The sequence below is a fragment of the Moschus berezovskii genome, chromosome 10, assembly GCF_049115385.1.
Source record: "Moschus berezovskii isolate FMDL1 chromosome 10, NW_MosBer_1.0, whole genome shotgun sequence".
In the NCBI taxonomy this organism is placed as follows: domain Eukaryota; kingdom Metazoa; phylum Chordata; class Mammalia; order Artiodactyla; family Moschidae; genus Moschus; species Moschus berezovskii.
The window spans coordinates 37,556,004-37,581,337 of NC_142469.1; the positions used below are offsets into that span (position 1 = coordinate 37,556,004).

Genomic DNA, 25,334 nt, shown 5'->3' on the forward strand with positions numbered 1-25,334 from the left:
ATTTTAAGAGTTCTTTGTACATTTTGGACAGAAGTCCTTTATCAGATGTGTGTGGGCTATGGTTTATATTTCCAGTCTATGGCTTATACTTGATTCTCTTGAAAGTGTCTTTCTCAAGATGGAAGTTTTAATTTTTAACAAAGTTCAACTTTTAAATTGACAGATTATGTTTTTGATGGGGTATCTAAAAAGTCATCAGCCAACCCCAAGGTCACATAGATTTTTCTCCTATGTTATCTTCTAGGAGTTTTGTAGTTTTCATTTTACATTTAGATCTTGACCCATTTTAAGTTAATTTTTGTGAGAGCTGTAAGGCCTGTATCTAGATTCACATTTTGTATGTGCATATCCTGTTGTTTAGCACCACTTTCTGAAAAGACTATCCTTTCTCCATTTATTGCCTTTGCTCTTTGTCAAAGATCAGTTGACTGTAAACTCAGGGGTTGCAATTCACTTTTAAAATAAAGCTCCTCTTGGGAAAGGTAAGATTATGAATATTTTAATGTGAAAGAGTTATTCAAAATCTCCTGACACCAGGTTACTAAATGCACTGATTTTCCACAGTTTCCTCACTTATTTTTTGCCTGGAAAGTTTTCTAGACCATCTCTGCTCCAGAGCTAAGGAAAAACTGGGATACATCATAGCAAATATGAATTCATTTGGCTTGCTTGACCAGGTTAGAGAGTATTGACTGTTGAGGTAGTCATAATGGGTTGGCAGAAATTGACAACTAAAATATAGCAAAGGCATACTTTAATTTCTTCTCAACTTTGTCCAGGGCCTGAGTATGTGGGGATGAGGAAAGTGAAAATGTTAGTTGCTCAGTCGTGTCTGACTCCTTCTGGCCCCCATGGACTATAGCCTGCCAGGCTCCTCTAGTCCATGGAATTTTCCGGGTTGCCATTCCCTTTTCCAGGGGATCTTTGGGACTCAGGGATCAAACCCAGATCTTCTACATTGCAGGCAGATCTCCTGCATTACCGTCTGAGTCACCAGGGAAGCTCCTGGGGATGAGGGGTTACTTGAAATTAGAACTTTAGTCTTGTAGAACTTTAGTCCTCATCCTCTAGGTAAAGAACTGGGCAGCTCACATCCCTGTCCAGTGATTTACTTGCAATGTAAATTGTCAGGTTGCTTGAATGTAGTAGCCATTGCATTGTCATTAAGCTGTTAGATATTTTTAGAATAATGTTGCTGTCAATCTTAGCTTTGATGTATGTGATAATTCACAAAGCAAACCAAATGAATTCACATTTCCTATGGCTGTATCCAAGTTTTTCCTTAGGTGAGGAGAAGAGTTGTTCTAGAAAGCTTTCCAGACAGAAGTTCTAAAAAATGAGGATACTGTGGAAAAACAGTGCATTTAATAACCTTGAACTATCAGTCCATATATGCAGTGATTAATACTTTCACATGAGAGCCCTATTCCAGGAGTATGTAACAGGAATATATAAATTCACTTAAATTTAATCTAATGACTAGATTTAATTTTCAGTAAAAATTGAAGACTTCAGTCTGAAAGTGGTGGCATGTTTTGTTCCATAAGTCTATAAAGGGTAATTTGTTAAAGTAATATGACTCATATGAATATGAAGTGAATATGTGTCAAAGATTTTATTTAACTCATTAATTAAATGTGGGAACTGGAAAAGCTATTACAACTAATTCAAAAGATAATCCAAAGAACAAACACATTTATAAATCAGGAATACTGAAATGAATTTGCAAGTGGTTTCTATTCCTTCGTGGGGAAAAGAAGTCAACCAAACCTCCACTAGTGAGAATTTATTTCATATGGATAAACAAGAATTGTCAGTAAGCAATTATTTTACCTCATTATCAGTTTTCTACAACTTATGAGAGTTGTAAAATAGCTTCAAGGCAATGATAGGCTTAAATCAGATGACCTAGAAGACTGTGCTCTGAACAATGCATAATTTTCTGTTGAAGACATTCAGTAACCAGTTTTGCTTACTGCAAATTTCCTCACAAATTTTTCTGTGCTTCTGTTCTTTAGATTGTAGGGCATTTGTATGACTTCAAAGATTGTTGAGGCTTGTGGGTATAGATGATGTTTATAAATTCTTCATGAATCCAATCCAGACGTACAATGTTTCTCACCAGGCTACCTTAGGCAAAGCAACAAAGAGCTGAAACAAACAAGGACAGATTTGTGAAACATAGCCATAAGTATATTCTGTTTGAATATGCTTATTTACATAAATAGATAAGCATAAATCCTTACTTCCCTTGGCTTTCACTCTCCATTTTTGGAAGCACACCTTTATTTTTCTCTCATTACTGACTAGATAGTTTTGTAGCTTATGACCCATGTGTTTCAGCTTATATATCTGATACATAGGTGATAGCTATATGTGGATTGCCTTATCTCTACTCTTTGAGGAGATAATACTTTCATTAATGTAATAACTAGTATTTGTTATTTCCTCTGGATTCATTCTTTATACAGATTTAGATGTTTAGGAAGGCTCTTTCTAAAGAATGCCACAGAAAGAGGTCAGCAATAATTTTGTGTGAATTTTCTCCTTTCAGTTTCCCAGAGTCCCAGAGATCATTGTCAACAAGAAGGAGATTGTGGTTGGGGATGGGAGATGGATGTAAATCATGATACTCTAGAGGGAACTTGCTGAAAGGAACATATAAATGCAGATTTGAAGAAGAGCTGTTTGTAATTATATTCCTTCCTATATTAAGAATGTTGTCAACAGCTGGTTTGGAAATCACACAAGATATATTAGTATATTTCAACCTCATCCTTGAATGACCCCATCTAGTGAAAAAGTTTATTTTTAAAATAAAAAATCTCCTGTCAGCTGTGTGCTAATCCAAGTCATAAGAAATCCTCTTTTGTATTTAGAGGGCAGAGTAAAAAATTTAAGTTTCTTATCTTTCCATATCTTATTAATATCTTTCCACGTTTAATAGACATGGGAATGTCTAGTTTTGAGGTTGGAAACTTAAATATAATTTGTTATGAATTCTAAATTTAAATCATATATTTGTAGGAATAGATTATTAAACATTGTTTCTTTCAATTAAAAAAGAGAAATCCTCTTTTTACCTTGATACTTCTTCATATTAAGAACATTCAGTTCAGTTCAGTTCAGTTCAGTTGCTCAGTTGTGTCCAACTCTTTGCTACCCCATGAATCACAGCACGCCAGGCCTCCCTGTCCATCACCAACTCCCAGAGTTCACCCAAACTCATGCCCATCGAGTCGGTGATGCCATCCAGCCATCTCATTCTCTGTTGTCCCCTTCTCTTCCCGCCCCCAATCCCTCCCAGCATCAGAGTCTTTTCCAGTGAATCAACTCTTCGCATGAGGTGGCCAAAGTATTGGAGTTTCAGCTTTAGCATCAGTCCTTCCAATGAACACCCAGGACTGATCTCCTTTAGAATGGACTGGTTGGATCTCCTTGCAGTCCAAGGGGCTCTCAAGAGTCTTCTCCAGCACCACAGTTCAAAAGCATCAATTCTTCGGTGATCAGAACATTAGGAGAAGCAAATAGAGTCAAAGTAGGTAAAGCTCCTATACTAGGTTGACTAGTGTTAGTCACTCAGTTGTGTCTGACTCTTTGTGACCCTGTGGACTATAACCCAAGAGGCTCCTCTGTCCATGGAATTCTCCAAGCAAGAAAACTGGAGTGGATAGCCATTCCCTTCTCCACAGGATCTTCCCAACCCAGGGATGGAACCTGGGTTTCCTGCATTGCAGGCAGATTCTTTTACCGTCTGAGCCACCAGGGAAGCCCCACTAGGTTGACTAGTTGACTAGTGTTCCCCCAAATTGATGTCCACCTGGAATTTCAGATCTTGTTTCAGAAATCCACCCTCCAGAAGTATGGCCTTGCATATGTAATTAGTTAAAATTAGATCATATTAGATTAAGAAGGGCCCTACTCCAATGATTAGCGTCCTTATAACGAGAAAGATTTGAAAGGCCTAGAGGGAAGAATACTGTGTCAAACAGGGGTAGAGACTGGAGCGGGGCATCTCCAGGCCAAGGAGGACCAGCGGCTGCTGATGACCACCAGAGGCAAGGAGGAAGCAAGGAAGCATTCTTCCCTCAAATTTTGAGAGCACAGTCCTGTTCACACCTTGAGTTTGAACTTCTAGACTCCAGTGTCACCAAACCAGTTTCCTTGGCCCCACAGGTAGCAAGTCAGACATCAAGACATCCATGTTTGCAGCAGAGAGTTTATTCATGAGGCAGCCAACTGAGGACATAGGAGAGCAATCTCAGACCCACCTCCCTGAAGATGGGGGGCTTGGGACATTGATATGTGAGGAGTAGAGGATGGTCAGAGGTGGAAAGGAAAGTGACTGCAGGGGGGAAAAGTGACCTAACCATCTTCCTGCGCAGGCGCAACTGAACTACATGCTTCCTCATGGGACACATGTGAATCCGGGGGAAGTTAGTGTAAAATGTGGGGAAATTTGGGGCTTTGACATCAAAAGGTCACCTGTTATGCCCTGAGTCCGGTCCCCCCGTACTGGTAGAATAAGACACTCGCAGCAATGCAAAAGCAAGAATACGGTTTATTTCTAGCTCGAGCTAGGGCTCATGCCTCCTCCAGCACAGTGGAGTGCAGATAAGAGCCCGGAGCCCAGGTCACAGCGGTTTTTATAGTCTCAGATTACATAAGCACCTATTTTTGTTCAAAAGATCAAGCTGGCAGAAGCTCATTGGCCAGTTCATGCGCACGCAGAAGCTCATTGGCCAGTTCATGCGCGCGGGGTTTTTCTGGGGGATTTCCCTTTTTCCTCTGATTGGCCTGATTTTTGGCGCCTGTGAGACTTTTCTAGGGAGGAGTTTCTTAATTTTGGCACCGGCAGGATCTTCTTAGGGAGGAGTTTCTGTGAACTGAGCCTCCTCGAAACTTAGGCCTAAGCAAGGTCTCAGGCCTATCCCGGCTACTCAGATGTTAGGGCTCCTAACACACCTATTGGCAAGCAAGTCTATACTGTGCAAACGCAGGTCAGCCCTGTTGGTTCTATCTAGTTTCAGCCAGTTTTGTTGTGTTATAGGCAGAAGGGTTTTTTTTAAATAAACTGTTCCCTTATCTGCCATTCTGTAAAGACAAACCATATGGGCCTTGTTTCTGTAGAGTAGTGTTTATCACGTTCGCCTCACATGCCAGAGGTCCCTGGTTCAAAACTGGGTGGAAACAGATTTTCAGAAGCCTAAGGGTCTCTGTCGGAGAAGGCAATGGCACCCCACTCCAGTACTCTTACCTAGAAAATCCCATGGATGGAGGAGCCCGGTAGGCTGCAGTCTGTGCGGTCGCTAAGGGTCGGACACGACTGAGCAACTTCACTTTCACTTTTCACTTTCACACATTGGAGAAGGAAATGGCAACCCACTCCAGTGTTCTTGCCTGGAGAATCCCAGGGACGGGGGAGCCTGGTGGGCTGCCATCTATGGGGTCACACAGAGTCGGACACGACTGATGTGACTTCGCAGCAGCAGCAGCAAGGGTCTCTGTTAGTCACTAATTTCTATTAACACTATGGGGCATGCTTTCAGGTTTTTTTTTTTTTTAACTCTATGGAGCACTGTTGCATAAGAATTGTGAGCGAACACATTCTGCTCTTTTCAGCTACCCATGGTAGCCTCAGAAACTAATCCAGCACCCTTAAGCAAATTGGAGGTAAGGAATGACTTGGCTTCTTTGTCCCCAACAAACCTCCTTCTCACTCTTGCTTACATATTTGTTGATGGGTTTTTCATTCCAGTGTTCTAAATGGTATCCGGGAAAGCATGTTTCAGAGGATGAAAGACTCTGAGGTCCTGCCAGAAGCTCCAGCACCTAGTCTGGGAAGTCTTTCAGGGGCAAGTGGAAACTTCCCAGTAGCTTTAAAAGAACTAAGGCCACTTCTCTCCAGAGCAAAGGCTTTCAAACAAACAAGAGCTGCCGCTCCCCTCCTACCTCCAAACAAGTCCCTCAGCTCAGAGAATCCCTGACACTGGGACACATCTGGATATTTGCTCATTTGTCACGTTCCTTTGTCATCACTTCCTGCACCGCCCATGGATCTCCTGAGTTTTTTCTCCCAGGAAACTGGTCCTTCAAACTTGCAGCTTTGATGTACAGGGCAGAGGACACACAACTAAAACTTGCCGCTAGAACTTTATTCAGAATCTTCTCAACAAATATCTAGGCTCCTAATCTTTCTGTAGAACTTGGTTGAAGCAATATTGCCTCCTCATCTTGCCTGGTAAAAATAAGAACAAATAAACTCATTTCGCCAGCGGAGGGTACAAATATGGCTATCTTTTCCCTATTAATGGTTAAATTTTAGCAGAGTGTAGCTCATATACCTTCTGAGGAGTATTTAGCTATACTTCCTCTTGAGTTCTCCTCTCCCTGTGGATTGGTCTAGAAATGTGGGGGTAATTCAATTCACAGAGGGTGAGTTCTGCCTTTGTAACAGGGAGACACTGGCAGTGTGGCCAGTGGGGGCTCGCAGCCACTGCTCTCTCACGCACGCCCACCAGTGGCCGTCATCCTATACTGCAGGTGACGCCCCCTTGGGGTCTGTGCTATCGTTTCCCATGAGCCAAGTTTGGTCTAAGCCACTCTGGTCCACTCAATGAACTAGAAAATACCTGGGAATTTTAGGAAAGGGGATTGAAGTTGAACTTTCCCTTCCAAAAGTATAAAAGTTAAAATGACACTTCCCAGAGCTCTGAGAAGAGAGGAGACCTTTTCTAAGTCACATAAAGTAAAAAACCAGGTCTAGTTATACATGTTTCCTAGGGTAATGGGCACTTAATCAATTTTCTGTAATAAAAAAGATAATTTAGTTTCTCCTCTTTTAGCCAAAGGGAAGCAAAGAGTTTTTAACAATTTCACCTCACTTCTTTTCCTAACACAGTGACCATACTAAGTCAAACATCCTTAACAAATCATTTATTGTATTTAAAAATACCTTAAGTTAAAATAGTATGTATTTATTGCAGAATATTTGAAAAAGATCAGGTATTTCAAAGTGAAAAAAGCCAAGTGACACTTGTCAGTCTGACATTCTAACTACTACCAGGACAGCATCTCTCACTTTTCTGTTTGAACTAAGCCCAAGTAGGGTAAGCATCCAGTCTTAAAATGTCCAAACTTGGAAGGAAATCCTGCTCTTGTCTGCGAGAAGGAAATCAAGCTGCCTATGTCTGTGAGTGCTCCCCTGATGGCAAGAGACAGAACAGAGAAGCAGAAACTAAGGAAGCACATTAATGAAATCATCAACCTAACAGAAAACTCATGACTCTTGTATATAATAATAATTGTAAAACTCCAGGTGGTAGAAATCTTTGATTACAGCAGGCATTCTCATGAATTTCAACCTCCACGTGATTCTCCCTGATAAGGATTCAGTGAACTTGCAGAATTATAGTCCCCTTACCCTATCCATTTCTTCCTTCTGAGGAAAAAGGACTTGGTGATAAGAAATTAGGTAAATCTGCTTTAGGATCATTGCTGACGATGCTCATGGAAACATGTGATTTGCTCCAAGTTTTTGATATTTCTTCAGTCCAATTGAGGGACAAATCTGTCATCTGTGACTTTTCATCACACTGCTGCTGGTCACCAGTTAATCTGTTCTAATTACACTAAGCTGATAGCTGGAATGTGGATGATTCATAATTGAGTCTCAAATGCCTGCATGTCTGAGAGTCCAGCTAATGGAAATGTATAGGCCTCAGATACCACTGGTGCAAATATATGTGCAAACTATCTTCCTTGGATTCACACAACAGGCCACAATTAAATTGATAATCTAAGCTAATATCAATTTACAACTAAAAGACAAGAATAGCATTGCAAACGGCAAGCAGCTGAAGAAAATATTGATATATGATTTTTAAAAAGTGTGTTTAAGTGTAGGAATTCCAACTGTGTGTGTATCTTGTTCTGTTTACAACATTTTGCTTGTTAAATATGAGTTTCAGGAGAGCAGGGAGTTTCCAGTTGTTTGTTTTGTTCAGATGTACTCCCAGTGTCTAGACCAACGTCTGGTAACAGTAGATGTTGAGTGAATGAATACGCTTCACATAATCACAATAACAATGCATGACAACCAAATCTCCCAGTAGGAACCTCCACCAACAAGAAGCATTTTTTAGAATGTAAAAATTCAAGTCTATGGAATTATACTTTATTTGCCCCATAGAGTTGTTCCTCAGCCCACTATGGCCCTCCCTACTCATGTCAGTCTGTGAGCCCTACTTTGAAAATCACAAATCTAGACTCTCTAAGCCCTGCTACAGTTGTTCCCCAGTGTCCATAGGATTGATTCCAAGACCTCAGCAGATACCAAGATCCTTGGATGCTCAAGTCCCTTATATAAAAGTGTGCTGTGTACAGTTGGCCTCTGATAAGTGGGTTCTGCATCCTCATGGTTGGTTGAATCCAAAGATGCTGAACCCAGGGATATGAAGGACAAACTGTCCTCCCCAGGTCATGCATATGTGTGTTTAAGTTTGATAAACACTGCTTTAAGGACTGCAGTACAGGGTGGTAACTCTAGTCAACAACATCGTATTATATCCTTGAAAGTTGCTAAGAGAGTAGATCTTAAGTGTTTTTACCACACACACATATACACATGCACACACACATATACAATCCATGTGACATGATGGATGTAGTTAATAACTTTACTGAGGTAATCATTTTATAAGTTATACACACATTAACTTGTCACATACATCTTCAGTTGAATTTAGTCGCTCAGTCATGTCTGACTCTTTGTGACCCCGTGGACTGCAGCACACCAGGTCTCCCTGTCATTCACCATCTCCTGGAGCTTGCTCAAACTTATGTCCATTGAGCTGGTGATGCCATCCAACCATCTCATCCTCTGTCATCCCCTTTTCCTCCTGCCTGCAATCTTTCTCAGCATCAGCGTCTTTTCCAGTGAGTCAGTTCTTCACATCAAATGGCCAAAGTATTGGAGCTTCAGCTTCAGCATCAGTCCTTCCAATGAATATTCAGGACTGATTTTCTTTAGGATTGACTGATTGGATCTCCTTGCAGTCCAAGGGACTCTTGAGAGTCTTCTCTAACACCTTAGTTCAAAAGCATCAATACATCTTAAACCTAAGGACTTCCCTGTAACTGAAACAGTCAAGAATCTGCCTGAGATGCAGGAGACAAGGGTTTCATCCCTGGGTTGGGAAGTCCCTCTGGAGAAGAGAATGGCAATCCACTCCAGTATTCTTGCCTGGAGAATTCCATGGACTGAAAAGCCTGGTGGGCTATACAGTTCATGGGGTCGCAAAGAGTCAGACACTACTGAAAGACTAACACACACAATTGTTGCTGTCAATTATATCTCAATATAACCTAGGGGAAGCTACTGCAGTCACTGGCATAACAACGGTCAGCTCTGATCCCTTGGCCCTGCATCAGCCAACTCCAAACAGAAGCAATAGAGACACCTAAGTGATTGCAGTGTGTCTCGAGTTAGTCCATCAATCAACAAAGGCTAATCACTCTAGGCGCCATGCCTTTAGTTCTCTGTGTGTCTCCCCTGACTACTACACAGAAGTCTCACTGTTAGTCACATGGAGTGTCAAACCATGAGTCACCTCAGTAAAGACATCATTCAACCTCTTTATTTTGCCTGTGAGGAAACTAAAATTGTTAATGGCCTCGGGTCTATAGAACAGACTAAAATCCAGGTTTTTTATTACATCACATTTTATCCTTCCTGTGTGTAAAACTCAAGAGAAATATGGTTAGATTTGACCCCTACCCATATAACCAGACACCTGAAGTGGGGAGAACTTGTCTCCAGAGGCTTGAGGGAAGTAACATGTGTTACTTGGGAATGACCTCCTTACATTCAGCTCCTGTCATGGATGAGAGAGCATTTAAAGAGAGGGTTGAGAATGGATATATATATGTGTATGGCTGAGGCCCTTTTGAGGCCCTGAAACTCTCACAACATTGTTAATCAGCTATACTCCAATACGAAATAAAAAGTTTAAAAGATAAAAATAAAGGAAGGGTTAAAGTGCAGGTCAGATTTTGATAGAAAGAAATGGGTAGAAGGGAGAGCAGTTCAGGCCTCAAGGTCTTCCCAGAGATGAGGCCACATTGGTTGTGTGTGGAGACAGCAAATGGGCCACTCAGCAGGAGTTGAGGAGACTAGACTGTCGAGTTCGGGTCACGTCGTGGAGAATGTCAACTCTAAGCTTGGAACAGGAAAGCGCTGTTTGGAAATAATCTTTAAAGCCCTCCCAGATTGTTTTTCCCAAAGCCAAACTCTGTCTCTTATCTTTGGCTCAGAGCTTGTCAAGGAAAGTCACTTTTTGCTTCTTAAGTGTTGTTGGTTTCTTCCTTCCAATTGCTCTTCCACACGTCTAAGAGCTGTTTTTAAACTCCGCTTGGCTGTGTTGCCTACTGCTCAAAATATTTTGAGAACTTAAAATAGAGGACAAAGGTAAGGCTGCTAAGCCTGCCATTTGGTGCCCCCTGCAACCTGACCCCCACTTTTCTCTCTGATTTTATTCCCCGTGACCTGCTCTAGAGTTCCCTGCCCTCACCAAGCTTGAGAATCCACTGCTTTACAGTAAATTAAACACGTTTCCACCTATGGTCACAGCCTTCGCTGAAACAGCCTGTTTCTTCTAAGTCCATGAGTCTCATCTTCCTTTTGCATCTAGCTCCTCCAAGATTCCCTTGATTCACCCCACTATAATCATCAGCTACCGTCTCTTCTTAAAAACCTTTGCAATTTTCCCTGTTATAAATGGCAACTGATTTATTTTTTCATTAAGCTGAAATTTGCTGGATGCCTGCTGTGTGTCAGGTCCTAAAAGATAAGTGCCAAATTCCAGACCTGGAAGAGCTGACGATCTAGTGGGGGAAAGAGTCACTCTTATAAGTGTATGAGAGACGTAGTGATAGCGGTAAAATTGAGTAATGTGAAAGCATCCAAGATAAAGTACTGAGAGGGATGAAAAATGGAAGGAAAGGAGATAGGAGAGAAGGAAGGGAAAGCCAAGGGGAGAGAGGGGGAAATGAGAAGGCTTTTTGGTAACAGTGATTTCCCAGTTTAGCTTTGACTATGGGTCATAGTCACAAAGGGGTGATGGGATGCGGAAGGATGAGTCCATGTGAAGTCTTTCAGGTGACAGTGGCAAATTTAAGAATCACTTAGGTTTACTTAGTGGGTACTTGCTGATGATGTTCGTGGAAATGTGTGATTTGCTCCATGCTTTTAGGAAGGATTTTTCTTTAATCCAATTGAGGGGCAGGTGCATCATTTGTGAGTTTTTTGTCACATTGCTGCAGGTCCCCAGTTAATCAGCTCTAGTTAGTGAGCTGATAGTTGGAAAACTGTTTCAAAAATCAGTCAATATTAAAATTCTTCCATGAAACAAGTTCTTTTAAAACAGAACCTGGGGGTGGACCTTGTGACTTTAGGGTTTGAGCTGTCCAGTGACCACGCGGTGTTACGTGGTGGTCGTACGCGCGTCTTAAGGCTTCTTAATGTTGCATACATCCCCCAGGCTAAGCCCTACAACCCCAGTAACCCCCGAGTCTTCTTCAATGTGGACATCGAAGGGGAGCAATTTGGTTGAATTGTCTTAGAATTGTTTGCAGATATTATACCCAAAACTGCAGAAAATTTTCATGCATTGTATATAGGAGAAAAACGCATTGGACCCACCACTGGGAAACCTCTCCATTTCAAAGTATGTCCTTTGCATCAAATTATTAAGAAATTGATGATTCAAGGTGGAGACTTCTCAAATCAGAATGGGACAGGTGGAGAAAGCATTTGCGGTGAAAAACTTGAAGGTGAAAATTTCCATTATAAGCATGAGAAGGAGGGATTGCTGAGCATGGCCAAAGGGGGCAGCAACACCAATGGCTTCCAGTTCATCACCACGGTTCTGACTCCACACTTGGATGGGAAGCACATAGTGTTTGGCCAAGGGATTAAAGAATGGGTGTGGCAAAAATTCTGGAAAATGTGGAGGAGAAAGGTGAAAAACCTGCCAAATTGTATGTTATTGCAGAATGCAGAGAACTGAAAGAAGGTGATGATTGGGAAATATTCCCAAGGGATGAATCTCGTGACAGTCACCCAGATTTCCCTGAGGATGCAGATGTGGATTTAAAAGACGTAGATAAAATTGTGTTAATATCAGAAGACTTAAAAAAACATTGGAAGTACATTTTTCAAATCCCAGAACTGGAAGATGGCCATTAAAAAATACACAAAAGTTTTAAGGTATGTGGAAGGCTCTAGAGCTGCTGCTGAGGACGCAAATGGAGCAAAGCAGCAGCCTGTCGCTTTGAGCTGTGTGCTGAATATCAGCGCTTACAAACTGAAGATGTCTGATTGGCAGGGTGCAGTCGATAGCTATTTGGAGGCCCTTGAAATAGATCCATCAAATACCAAAGCACTGTACTGTAGAGCCCAAGGATGGCAAGGATTGAAAGAATGCGTTCAAGCATTGGCTGATTTTAAGAAAGCTCAGTAGATAGCACCAGAAGATAAAGCTATCCAGGAAGAATTGCTGCAAGTCAAGCAAAAGATAAAGACACAGAAACATAAAGAGAAGGCAGGTCATGCAAAAATGTTTGCTTAACGAGGAATTCAGTTTTGTTTAAGTGTGCATTGATTGCATAAGCGAGGAAGACAGAACAAATGGTTTGTCTGGTTCTGTTTGATACCTCCTGTGCTACCTCACAGGAGGAGGAACTCTATAGATGGAGAAACTCTATACAGTTAGCAAAATCAAGACTAGGAGCTGACTGTGGCTCAGATCATGAACTCCTTATTGTCAAATTCAGACTGAAATTGAAGAAAGTAGGGAAAACCACTAGACCATTCCGGTATGACCTAAACAAAACCCCTTATGATTATACAGTGGAAGTGAGAAATAGATTTAAGGGACTAGATCTGATAGATAGAGTGCCTGATGAACTCTGGACGGAGGTTCATGACATTGTACAGGAGACGGGGATGAAGCATGGAAAAGAAATGCAAAAAAGCAAAATGGCTGTCTGGGGAGGCCTTACAAATATCTGTGAAAAGAAGAGAAGCAAAAAGCAAAGGAGAAAAGGAAAGATATAAGCATCTGAATGCAGAATTCCAAAGAATAGCAAGGAGAGATAAGAAAGTCTTCCTCAATGATCAATGCAAAGAAATAGAGGAAAACAACAGAATAGGAAAGACTAGAGATCTCTTCAAGAAAATTAGAGATTCCAAGGGAACATGTCATGCAAAGATGGGCTCGATAAAGCACAGAAATGGTATGGACCTAACAGAAGCAGAAGATATTAAGAAGAGGTGGCAAGAATACACAAGAGCTGTACAAAAAAGATCTTCACGACCAAGGATAATAACAATGAGGTGATCACTCACATAGAGCCAGACATCTTGGAATGTGAAGTCAAGTGGGCCTTAGAAAGCATCACTACGAACAAAGCTAGTGGAGGTGATGGAATTCCAACTGAGCTCTTTCAAATCCTGAAAGATGATGCTGTGAAAGTGCTGCACTCAATATGCCAACAAATTTGGAAAACTCAGCAGTGACCACAGGACTGGAAAAGGTCAGTCTTCATTCCAATCCCAAAGAAAGGCAATGCCGAAGAATGCTCAAACTACCGCACAGTTGCACTCATCTCACACGCTAGTAAAGTCATGCTCAAAATTCTCCAAGCCAGGCTTCAGCAATACATGAACTGTGAAGTTCCAGATGTTCAAGCTGGTTTTAGAAAAGGCAGAGGCACCAGAGATCAAATTGCCAACATCCTCTGGATCATGGAAAAAGCAAGAGAGTTCCAGAGAAACATCTATTTCTGCTTCATTGACTATGCCAAAGCCTTTGACTGTGTGGATCACAATAAACTGTGGAAAATTCTGCAAGAGATGGGAATACCAGACCACCTGACCTGCCTCTTGAGAAACCTGTATGCAGGTCAGGAAGCAACTGTTAGAACTGGACATAGAACAACAGACTGGTTCCAAATAGGAAAAAGAGTATGTCAAGGTTGTATATTGTCACCCTGCTTATTTAACTTATATGCAGAGTACATCATGAGGAATGCTGGGCTGGAAGAAGCACAAGCTGGAATCAAGATTGCTGGGAAAAATATCAATAACCTCAGATATGCAGATAACACCACCCTTATGGCAGAAAGTGAAGAGTACTAAAAAGCCTCTTGACGAAAGTGAAAGAGGAGAGTGAAAAAGTTGGCTTGAAGCTCAACATTCAGAAAACTAAGATCATGGCATCTGGTCCCATCACTTCATGGGAAATAGATGGGCAAACCATGGAAACAGTATCAGACTTTATTTTTTGGGCTCTAAAATCACTGCAGATGCTGATTGCAGCCATGAAATTAAAAGATGCTTACTCCTTGGAAGGAAAGTTATGACCAACCGAGATAGTATATTAAAAAGCAGAGACATTACGTTGCCAACAAATGTCCGTCTAGTCAAGGCTATGGTTTTTCCCGTGGTCATGTATGGATGTGAGTGTTGGACTGTGAAGAAAACTGATCGCCGAAGAATTGATGCTTTTGAACTGTGGTGCTGGAGAAGACTCTTGAGAGTCCCTTGGACTGCAAGGAGATCCAACCAGTCCATTCTAAAGGAGATCAGTCCTGGGTGTTCATTGGAAGGACTGATGCTAAAGTTGAAACTCCAATACTTTGGCCACCTCATGCGAAGAGTTGATTCACTGGAAAAGACTCTGATGCTGGGAGGGATTGGGGGTGGGAGGAGAAGGGAACGACAGAGAATGAGATGGCTGGATGGCATCACTGACTCGATGGACATGAGTTTGAGTGAGCTCCGGGAGTTGGTGATGGACCGGGAGGCCTGGCGTGCTGTGATTCATGGGGTGGCAAAGAATCGGACACGACTGAGCAACTGAACTGAACTGAACTGTGCTACCTCTGATACTTTGGTTCCCCGTTGTTTACAGTCCAGGAATACGGATAGGGACTTACTCTTAATACACCAGTTTTATGACCTGCAGTGGCATTGATTCCCTTTTCAGTGGCTCTCTGTGTTATTCAAAGGATAACCGTGTCTCCAGCCTGTTTTTAAACTCCTAAAGACACATCGTGTTTGAATAAACAGACAAAAGCTTGGGAAAAAACAAGCAGAACCTGTCTTTGTTAAACTATAGATAATTGTGATATCGAATTGCTAAGGACTTTTTACTCCTCTTCAATCTATGACTCTATTACTGTTGTAATAAAATTCTATCCTTTTGGCAGGCATTTATTGAGTATGGTGTTAGACTCCTCTTAGGTACGGCTTCCCACCCTTTTTCTGCGTGAGCTCTTTCCAATTTCCCCCGGGCACCACCTGCCCACAGCTTTTCTGTTGACCATGAGGTGGGGACTCTGGGAAATCTCATACATGCACAACTCAGAAACATAAGGGAGACCAGTGGGAGATGGGATCCAGAGATGAAGTCTTCTTTCTTCCTCTCTCAGAAGATTATTTTGAGATACAGTTTCTACACTTAGCAAAGGATGGTCTTCAACAATCAGGCTAATATTTGCCTCTGAACCCCTTTCCTTCATTTTTGCTCTTCTGGGATTTCTTTCACCAGTAAAATAGTTACATTTAAAGCCTTTGTCTCAAGAATTCTCTGGCAGTCCAGAGTGGTTAGAACTCTGCACTTTCATTGCTGAGGGCACAGGTTTGATTCCTAGTCAGGGAACTAAGATTCCCACAAGCCACGTGGCCAAATAAATAAATAATAGTAGCTACTAAAAACAAACAAACAAAAAGCTCTTTGTCTCAGTCTCTGCTTTCTTGGGACTCCAGGTTAGAGAAGCCTTTATTTACTATGTGCCACGAACTATTCTAGACTCTTGGGCTTTAAGGAAGAGAGACTGAAGTTTAATCAGCCAAAAACTGTGTTTATGATCTTCAGGAGGAATATGAAACACAAATTGTATCATTTGTGTATATGCAGATATTTTAAGAATTTTTTCCCCCAGTGGCCTCTGCTAAGGGAAGAATTGAAAGAAAGGGGGTTATTAGAATAGAAAATTTAAAAAGCTATATGATGTATGATTAGGGAGTATGGGCCTATGTAACTATGAAAGTGAAAGTTGCTCAGTCATGTCCAACTCTTTGTAACCCCATGGACTGTACACACTATGGAATTCTCCAGGTCAGAATACTGGAATGGGTAGCATTTCCCTTCTCCAGGGAATTTTCCCAACCCAGGGATGGAACCCACGTCTCCCAAATTACAGGCAGACTCTTTACCAGTTGAGCCATAAGGAAAAAAACAAGTGAAGTCGCTCAGTCGTGTCCCACTGTTTGTGACCTCATGTACTATAGCCTCTCAGGCTCCTCCATCCATGGGATTTTCCAGACAAGAATACTGGAGTGGGTTGCCATTTCCTTCTTCAGGGGATCTTCCTGACCCAGGGATCAAACCCATGTCTCCAGCACTGCAGGCAGACTCTTTACCATCTGAGCCACCAGGGAAGCCCAATGTAACTAGGTAACTATGGAGAAACAGAAAACAAAAAAGATAGTGGCCTCATAGAATAATCCTAGGTCCTGGGACCGTAAGTTTTTCCTAAATGTGTTTTATTTCTCCCCTTTTATTTCAGTTGTAGTTATTTCTTTTCTGCATTCTCACCCCCAAACTCAACTCCTTTCCCCTTAATAATCAATTATTTTTTTTCCTTTAGAATGCTTACGTTTAAACAGATGGTATGTATTTCCATGAGGCTGTAACTTTCTTCACAGAGGAACTATTAGCATGTCTAAATCATTAGGTTATATTTTAGGAGGATTGAGCACCCATTCAAAGTTAAGCTTCAAAACTGAATGTCATTCTTACCTATTTTTAATGCTGGGTTACTTCGATCACACAATTCCCATATTAATGACATATATTTTCTTTCAAACACAGTTGAAATTGACCATTGATGAAGAAACTGTTTTCATTTCTGAAGTTTTTGAAAATATGTCAAAGGGAAGATAGTTAACATTCATTTTATTAGTCATTTTAAAGTATCCCATAACGAAGAGTAGGTGACATTATTTCTGCTATTCCTGAAGGATCTTCCGAGCTTGCATACCTTTTGATCACCTGAATGTTTTAAAACACAACATCCCAGCTCCCCTGCCCCTACCATCTCCACCTTGAAATTTCTCTACTTGAACAAGAACATTTTCTACACCTTCCTGGTGAATCGCTGCTTGAATACAGCTGGTCATGAGGGGCTCCATGCAATTTCATCCACCTCGGGTCCATTTGTCACTATGAAAAAGAACACCATAGAAATGCCACTTAACTATGCTGTTCTTAGGGGAAGCATTCCCTGGTGACTATTCCAAATCATTGCCAATACCATCCAATCATGCAGAGAAGTCACAAATAGGAGATATTCATGCAGCCAGGCTTCCTAAATTTGTTCTCAGGCAAACGTGGCATTGATGTACCAAAAATGTGACTGGCTCATCTTTGGATAAAATAACCAGTGTTACTCTCTTCTCCCTAGCCTTAAGTTGGCTGGGTTTTAATGCCAGTTTTAAATTCTGGCTCTTGTAAAAAAAAAAAAAAAAAATCAATCATCTTGCAAACAGAAGTGCTTCCACTTCTCAGAAAGTAGCAGGAGGCCCTACTTATAAAGGGAAGGCTTCAAAAACTAAATTGTGGTTGCCACCTTAAAGTAGGGGTTAGCATTTAATGCAATAATTTTTGGCAAGAGTTTGACTGGTTTCTTTCCTGCCCAGAGCTGTTATTTGCTATGCCTGCTTTATTCTTAGCCTCTTTTTCAAAGTGGAGCCCCTGCTGCTTTTTGTGTCCATTGGAAGGCAGGGGTCTTATTCTTCCAGCTTCTTGAACTGAATTGAAATTTATGGTTTGGTACCAAGAAATGTATTTCCTCTCTTTTTTTTTTTTTTTTTCCATTCTGGGATGTATAAAAATGAAAGTTAAAGTCTTAGTGGATATTTAATAGCCACATGAATATTTCCTGCAGAAGGACTAATGTTATAGGTGGTGGTGGCTCAGTTGCTAGGTCATGTCCAACACTTGTGACCTCATGGACTGTAGCCCATCCGGCTCCTCTGTCCATGGGACTCTCCAAGCAAGAATATTGGAGTTGGTTGCCATTTCCTTCCCCAGAAGATCTTCCAGATTGCAGGCAGCCTCCTGCATTGCAGGCAGATTCTTTACCAACTGAGCCACCAGGGAAGTAGAGAAGTATCTAAAACTCATTGTTACATAAATGACTTATTTTTGCATAACTGCAACTTCAGGGCAAAGTTGCCCAAAGGGCCACATTTCTAGGGGTTGGGGTGATTAGGGAATAGCTGTCTAATTTTCGGCTAATAAAATTTGGAGACACTTTAGGAAATTTCTGCTTATGGACTGGAAATTGCTTTGAAATTACTTCTTTTGTCTTAAATACTGTAAGTTCTGACTCCATGTACACTTTGTATCACAAGTCAGGCTTTGGGTCCTTATTGTCACCTAGCTCCGTCCTGGGACAGGAGCTTTAGTGGGGTGCAGGTCACTTGTCAGAACCAGAAAATTAAACCCCTTTGCCACCCTTTCCTGCCTCTGTGCTCCTGAATCCTCTTTTCCCCTAAGTGAAGCACGTGAAGCCTGTCATTTCAGCTGATTCAAACCCTACGCTTTCATCCAGACTCATATTAGCAGTCTTGTTTCCATGTAGGAAGGGGTCTGTACCCTTTTCTCACCTGGGTGAATGCTAGGATTGAATATGTTGCCTTCTCCATCTTCTTATCCTGCCCTTCCCCAAGAGAGAAGTAGGGGCAATTTGGCTCAGACTTACATCTATGGAGTTTGAGCCAAGTCACAAGGTGGGAGAGTAACTGGCTCCCAAAGCCAGGTTCAGGCTCCATCCATTCATCTTTTTTCACTCCTCTGTTCAGATGCAGGGGGTTTCTCCTCTCTCCTTCTGGATCCAGCCAGAGGGCAAGCTCCTCTGCTTTCTGTCCTCAAATAGTAATCACTCCTGGATGGGGCCAAGGTTCACAGCAGATGGTCCTTCTCTTTACACTGGTTGAAATGACAGCATTCAAAATCTTCCCTTCCAATGTGCTTGCTTGCCAGAGAGCATAGCCATGGTTTCTATGGTGAACAGCTGAGCTGAAGTCATCATAAGAACAGCCTGACCTACAGAAATCTTTGACATTGGTGACTGACTGTGGTGTCCTTAGAATGGAAGTAGATGAACATTCTACTAAAGTCTTACTCCATTTTGTGTAAGTAGAAAAACCTGAGATCTGATAAACGGAGGTCTGACTTGAATCACCATAATGGAGTCACATTATTTCAACCAGCCTTAATCCTTTTGACAAATACAGAGACTCTTGAATGAAGGATCCCTTAAAAGAGGGATCCTTAAATGTTGAATTACCTAATGGGAAAACCCTGCTACATAGGTAAAGTTTCTGCAACGACACTCCTCACAGCCTTCCCATTAGGCACCTGTGGCTATTTCCCAGGGTAACTGTGGACCAGAGCAAGGAGATGGATCAGGTGTTGTGGTTCTGGCTCCGCGCTGACTCTGTTTCCTAGAGATACAAAATGCTACTGGGGTCTACCAGTCAGAATGTCAAGGTCCACCCTTGACATGACATAAAGGGATCAAAGAAATTTTGACTCATGTTAATCTGTGTGTCTGGTGAGTTCCTGAACCCACTTTCTGACTAATTCTCCAACTCTAGATTTGATTGCTATTCAGCAACTGGCAGAAGCCCCAAGTTGGTTCTGTGACCTGTGAAATGAGAACGGTTAATGGTAGGAGAGAGCAAATGGATGCCATTGAAACTTACCCAATTAGTAAACCAACAGTAATATTGCAATCTTACAGGTACTGCAGAGACTAGTGCCACCATCAAAGGCTTGGGAGGTTTGGGTGGTGATTTCAACCAAATCTGTATTCGCTATTTGGCTGATAATGGATCACAGAGAATGGTGGTTGATTATTATTGTAAACTTAATCAGATGGTGACTCAGTTCATAGTAGCTGTTCTTGATATGGCGTCACTGCTAGAGCAAACCAACATATCCCCTGCTGGCTTGGCAAGCCCTTGATAAACAAGTGTTAGAGGTTGAAGTTTAAAGATTTAGAATATTGCATAAGCTTAGTTGATAAAACAACGGCAGGGTTTGAGAGGATTGACTCCAATTCTGAAAGTTCTACTGTGGGTAAAATGATATCAAACAACATTGCATGCTATAGAGAAATCATCTGTGAAAGGAAGTGTCAATCGGTGCAACAAACTTAACTGCTTTATTTTAAGAAATTGCCACAGCCACCTCAAACTTCAGCAACCACCACCCTGATCAGTCAGCAGCCATCAACATCAAGGCTAAAATCTTTTACCAGCAAAAAGATTATGACTTGCTGAAGGCTCCAGTGGTGGTTAGCTTTTTTTGCTTTGTTTTGTTTTAAATTTATTTTTTTAGTTGAAGGATGATTGTTTCACAGAATTTTGTGGTGACATTGACAAGAATCAGCCACAGGTCCACCTATGCCCCCTCCCTCCCAAACCTCCCTCCTTTCTCCCTCCCCAGGTTAGCTTTGGTAGCAATGAACAAACCATTTTAAAGGGCTTCCCTGATGACTCAGCAATAAAGAATCTGCCTGCCAATGCAAGAGATGCAGGAGACATGTGTTTGATCCCTGGGTTGGGAAGATCCCCTGGAGTTGGCAACCCACTTCAGTATTGTTGCCTGGAAAATTCCATGGACAGAGGAGCCTGGCGGGCTACAGTCCACGGGGTTGCAAAGACTCGGACATGAAGGAGCATACAGCACATACCCAGAGGGTTGAAGTGAGGCTTAAGTGGAGGTCAGAATTTCCTCCTTTTCTCCCAGCTTGGGCCTTGTTCCTTACCTATAGGGAGCTCTGTTTTCTGTAGAGCTCACATTTCTCCCAGCCAACCCCACAAAGGAGCGTGGCTGTTTAATAGCCGACTTCTGGAAGAACAGAGGGCCAGCTGAAGGAAAGACTGATATGCTTCTGGCCTTTCAACACTGTGCCCCACCCCACCCCGGTAAGCAGGGTAAATATCTGCCTGATTATTCTGTCTCTCCAGACAGATCTGTTTTTATTCTCATGAGCAAGAATGAGTAAAGGGACAGAGAGAAGATCCAGAAATGTTCATTCCAACCCTGCTCCTTCATCTCTATGGAAATGTCAAAGGAATGGCAGGTGTTTCCCTAAAAGAGTCCAACTGGGATAGGACACTGCTTTTATTTTGATAGGGCTTCCTGGTGGTTCAGATGGTAAAGATCTGCCTACAATGCAGGAGACCTGAGTTTGATCCCTGGAGTTGGGAAGATCCCCTGGAGGAGGGCATGGCAATCCACTCCAGTATTCTTGCATAGAGAATCCCTATGGACAGTGGAGCCTGGCCAGTTATAGTCCATGGGATTGCAAAGAGTCAGACATCACTGAGAAACTAACATTTTCACTTGTTTTGACAAGAGCATTCTTTTTTATGTATTTATTTAAATTTTACTGAAGTACACTTAATTTACAATGTCATGTTAATTTCTTCTATACAACAAAGTGTCTTAGTTATAGTTATTAATGTATGCATATATATTCTTTTTCATATACTTTATCTATATGTATATATACATTCTTTTTCATATTCATTTCCATTATGATTTGTCACAGGAGAGTGAATATAGCTCTCTGTGTTTTATGTAGGGCCTTGCTGTTTATCCATCCTACATATAATAGTTTGCCTCTGCTAATCTCATACTTCCAATCCTTCCATCCCCCTTAGCAACCACCAGTCTGTCCTGACAAGAGCATTCTTGTTTGTTGTTGCTATGGGTGGGTATGAGATATACTAGAAACAAATTTGTGAATTGAAAGCTGAGTTATAGCTTTAAATTACTTTGCAAATAGTCAACGGATTAACTCTTTTTTTTTTTGCTTGTTATAAAACAGAGTAGGATATTTTTCTTCCTTGGTTCCCTTGAGTCCAGAGACTTAGAAAAGGGAAATTCGGCTTATACAGACACAACTTCAGCTCTCAAGGTCTAACCGCATACTGATGAGCTAGAATGTCTTTACTTATTGAATCTGCTTACCCTGCCTCACATCAAACAGCGTCGTCCATATGCCTTTGCACAAGGAAAGCTGTGGGGTATTGCATAAAACCTCTGAATCATCATCATGGTACAGCTGGATGCAGCGTCTTTAGGAGACAGCCTTTCTCTCAACCAGTATGTCTTGAGTGATCTCTTCTTCAATTCTACATGATGCAGCCATAAGTCTTGGGGATGTGATGGTAGACTTTGCATTGTCCTTATCTTTCAGGAACTTCAAGGTATCAAGCAAATATAATATTTAGTATTTTAAATAGAATCAAATAAATTTACACAAAATTCTGGTTGATCTGAAAAACTGCAGTAGGACTGTGTTTAAAGACTATTTTGTGGTCTACAAATCTGGTCACAGTATAGGTCAAATTACAACCCCCCTCTATGCATATGTCCCTGTAGCCTGAGAAGAAATTTCTCAGTATGATTTATTTTAATATTTATTTATTTTATTTGGCTGTGCCATGTCTTAGCTGCAGCACACTGGATCTTTGATCTTTGTTGTGGCTTGCTGGATTTTTTTCTTTCAGTTTTGGCATGCAGAATCTAGTTGTGGCAAATGAACTCTTAGCTGTGGTATGTGAGATCTAGTTCCCTGACCAAGGATGGAACCCAGGTCCCCTGCACTGGGATCATGGAGTCTTAGCCACTGGACCACCACATATGATATTATATGGCATTTTTACCAGAGTTATGCAAGATTTAAAAAATGTCTATTTGTCACGCAAAAAAGGGACTATATTGGCTTAGGTAACTAGGAAGTCCAAGGGGCATCTGGCTTCAAACAAATTTCAAATAATGCCCTCAGTGTCCTGCTTCCCTCTGCCTACATATCCTGCTCTTAATCCTAGCCAGCTTCCATCCATTACATTTTAAGGAGGACTCTGTTCCAGTTTGGCTCATATGCTCATACCTGAACCAATCACTGTGGCCGGTGGCTTGCAGTACCGTGATTGGTCAGACTCAAGCCACCACTGAGACCAGAGAGAGTTGGGGATTTGAATTTCACCCTTTGGTGCAACTGCATGGAATAAAAAAAGAGTTAATTCACAGGGAAAGGATTGACGCTGAAGAATGAAGAGGTTAAAAGCAACAAAAGCAAAAACACATCTAGCGCAATCCGTTCTCCAGAACAGGCCCTTTAGCTCTATTCATGCGCTGAACCAGCAAGGTCACTATGCTGTTTAGTCATAGAGAACTGGTAAATGTTTGAAACAACTGGAGGTCTGGTAAAAAGCCCTACTTTGTTCTGTTTGTCCGGATTTCATGGTGTATTTACTCCAGCAAAGCCAATGTCAAGCTACTAACCTCACATCCCTGTGCATGGAGTTGGAGGGATATGAAGTAAGGCTCAACCATGTGCTGTTTCTACCACATGGATACAATTTATGTTAATTACCTCCAGTCCGTAGATAAGAACAAATGTAAGTAGGAAGTGTAGTAATGTAAGTAGGAAGTGATGGAGTTTGAGTATTTATTACATTTGGTTCGATATAATGTATTTAATTGCAAGTTTATATCATAGATTTAAAAGAATTTTTTGAAGTATAGTTGATTTATAATATTTTGTTAGTTTCAGGTATACAGTAAATGACTCAGTAATACACACCTATACATACATATATAGTATTGTGCTCATGCTCAGTCATTAGGTATTCTTGGGTTTCCCTGGTGGTTCAACTGGCAAAGAATCTGCCTGCAATGCGGGAGACCTGGGTTCAATCCATGGCTTGGGAAGATCCCCTGGAGAAAAGAATGCCTACCCACTCCAGTATTTTGGCCTGGAGAATTTCATGCACTGTACAGTCCATGGGGTCGCAGAGTCAGACTTGGGACTGAGTGACTTTCACTTCACTTCACTTCAATACATACATATATAGTATTGTGCTTTTGCTCATTTGTTAAGTCACGTCTGACTCTTTGTGACCTTTTGGACTGTAGCCCATCCAGCTCTGGGATTTTTGGTCCAGGAATTTTTTTTCAGGCAAGAATACTGGTGTGGGTTGCCATTTCCTCAGGGGATCTTCCCAACTCGGGGATCGAACCTGTGTCTCCTGCATTGCAGGTGGATTCTTAACCCCTGAGATCTTGAAGAAGCCATATAGTTGATAGTGATAATGGTTTTAATAACTTTGCTCATTTTGCCTCACGCTTCTGATTTCAAATCTACACTCACCAGTCACACCCTACCTTGAAAATTTTACATATTTACTTGTCTGGATTCAAAAGACCTCTATTAAGAACTTGCTTCTCCAAGTTCTGTTCTTTGATAAAGCGCTTTTTCCTTCTTTTCTATTTAAAAATACAAAGTAAAAAGCTGTATATTGAGCTCATAACAACTCACTTTCTTTGATTACTGGTAAGCTTAGTTACACTGAAGTGGAAGAGAAATTTGTTCATCATTGTTATTTTAGATAAACCTTTAAAAATCCACGCAAAATATTGCCAATGAGAGTAGATCAACCACAAACTATATCACATTAAATGAATAAAATACAGTCTCAGAGGAACAAAATCAGTTAAAACCAAGAACTCAATATATGTCAATAAAAAAAAAAATCAAAGCAACTTGTTGCAGAACTCCTCTTGGAAATTCAAGGAAAGATCACGCAAAAGTTCAAAGACTTGCTAACAGGCAACTCCTATTTTTTTCCAAGGAGGAGGCCAGAAAGAGGTCAGGAAGATTTCATTTCTTGTTTTGAAACATCTCTGAGATAACTTACCCTGCTCGTTGCTGTGGCCCAAATGGACAGGCTGGAAGCACTCGGAGAACCACTGACAGAACTCGGAGAAGAGCCTGTATTGCCAAGAGAGTTGTTTATGACTAACATGTGTTGGGATGAAGGGTGGGCAGGGAAGCTGACGCCAGATGAAAAAGAACTCCGTCCTAGAAGAGAATTCTCACCTCCGACGTTCCAGTTGCAGCTACCCGAATTGCAAGTTATGCCAAATCATTTTCCCAGAAAGTGGGGGGCTTCTCCCTGTCCATAACCAGTAATTTCTTTAAGGAGAAAAAGTGCAAATCACCCTTTCACTTTGGGAGTCAATACTATTATCTGAAACCTTTCTTCTCTAAGCAGCACAATAATGGCAAAGGCAACAGAAATATTGTTGCCTCTTTAATTGATTTCTTAATGTTTAATGTTGCTGTCTTTAATTGATTTTTACCATGCTCACTTTTTATCGTGATGGAGTGTAAGCGTG

The 25,334-nt window shown here is 41.4% G+C and overlaps 1 long non-coding RNA gene and 1 pseudogene across 3 annotated transcripts; one reads left to right on the forward strand and one right to left on the reverse strand.

Annotated features, from left to right (window-relative positions):
• Positions 1-898: 898 nt before the first annotated feature.
• On the reverse strand, positions 899-24,942 carry LOC148776298 (uncharacterized). 3 transcript variants are annotated; one of them, XR_016038401.1, is made up of 4 exons: positions 24,854-24,933; positions 23,044-23,151; positions 22,119-22,350; positions 14,056-17,291 (listed from the first exon to the last, which is right to left on the reverse strand). It is a non-coding gene; the product is annotated as an uncharacterized LOC148776298 (long non-coding RNA). The 3 variants fall into 3 exon arrangements; XR_016038400.1 differs by lacking the exons at positions 22,119-22,350; positions 23,044-23,151; positions 24,854-24,933 and adding exons at positions 899-2,151; positions 18,835-20,531 and having other exon boundaries at positions 16,869-17,291; XR_016038399.1 differs by lacking the exons at positions 22,119-22,350; positions 23,044-23,151 and adding an exon at positions 18,835-19,782 and having other exon boundaries at positions 24,854-24,942.
• Positions 11,403-12,629, forward strand: LOC129560773 (peptidyl-prolyl cis-trans isomerase D pseudogene; annotated as a pseudogene).
• Positions 24,943-25,334: the final 392 nt, after the last annotated feature.